Source organism: Colobus angolensis, unplaced genomic scaffold, assembly GCF_000951035.1.
Source record: "Colobus angolensis palliatus isolate OR3802 unplaced genomic scaffold, Cang.pa_1.0 Scaffold118, whole genome shotgun sequence".
NCBI classification, from domain to species: domain Eukaryota; kingdom Metazoa; phylum Chordata; class Mammalia; order Primates; family Cercopithecidae; genus Colobus; species Colobus angolensis.
Window position 1 is genome coordinate 160314 of NW_012112919.1, and position 1309 is coordinate 161622.

The following is a 1309-nucleotide window of genomic DNA, read 5'->3' on the forward strand; positions in this document are numbered from 1 at the left end:
CACACCCACCGTGGCTCCTGGGCCCATGCACTCTGGGTCTGTGCCTTAGAGGCTGCCAGGCGCCGCGGGTATGGAGTAGCAGACACCATGTGGGACAGGGCCCTGTGCGTGGAGGCATCCGGAACAGGAATTGGCACCTGGGTGTGGAGGGCTGGCTGGGTCTGAATTTTTCTGCTGCTCCTGTTCCCTGAGGAGTGCAGCCCCGGTGGGCTCAGTGGTTCCTGCGGAGTGGGGAGCTGGGCGCTGTGGTGTCTCCAGCACCTACTCTAGGCCCCAGTTCCTGGCCAGCTTGGGCCAAAAGGAGAGGCTGAACTTTGGAGGGTGGGTGCGAGTGCCTTTGCTGAAACTGGCCCCTGCCACCCAGTCCCTGGCGTGACAAGTTGAGGCTCTTAATGCTACCACCCCTCGCATCTTCCTCTAGGCTATTCTGGCTTTGCCCGCCCAGCTGCTCTGTGCCAGGAGGAGGAGGAGACACCTGGAGCCTGTGACACCACGGCTTGCCTCGCTGAGCGTGGGTGGCAGCGACGGAGACTGCAGCGTGCTGGAACGGTAGGAGAGTGACCGTGCTAGGAGGTCAGGCGGCTGCAGCCAGGGTTGGGGGTCAGGCTTACAGCGATGGCTGGGCTGCGACAGTGGCCAGGTGGTAGAAGCCTTGTATGGAGGGCTGTTGCATTGGCAATGGGCCTGGCTTTGCCCTGCCACTGCCGTGGACCTGGCCCTGTACTGCCCTGCCTTGCCCTGGCCCTGTCCTACTGTTACGTGGACTGTCTCGGCCCTGCCCTGCTCTGGTCCCATCCTGGTCTTGCCTTTGCACTGGCCCTTCCCTGAACCCGGCTTTGCCCTGCCACTGCCGTGGACCTGGCCCTGTACTGCCCTGCCTTGCCCTGGCCCTGCACTACTGTTACCTGGACTGAAAATGGAAACAGGGAGCATTCCACAGCAAACCTTGAACTTAGAGAGTTAATTAAGTGAGCAAAGCAAGCATTCCTGGTGATTTGTGTGTGTGTGTGTGTCAGTGACAGATGAACATGGTACTTGAACCATAATTGTACTTCTCCAGATTCCAGTAGCCAGTAATTTTATTATGTAGTTACACTGATAGTGAACCCCCAAATCTACTTGGGTCTACTCTGTATTTGTATTTTAAAATAACATTTTTTAGCTTCCAAATATAAGTGTTACATTTTTTTCTGAATTAGAAAACATTATTTGGATTGAGTTAAAAGAATCATTTTTTATATGTTTATTATGTCTTAAAAGTGTTTGCATTGTAACCTATGTTCTCTTTTCTCTTCCGATGTGAGTTTTT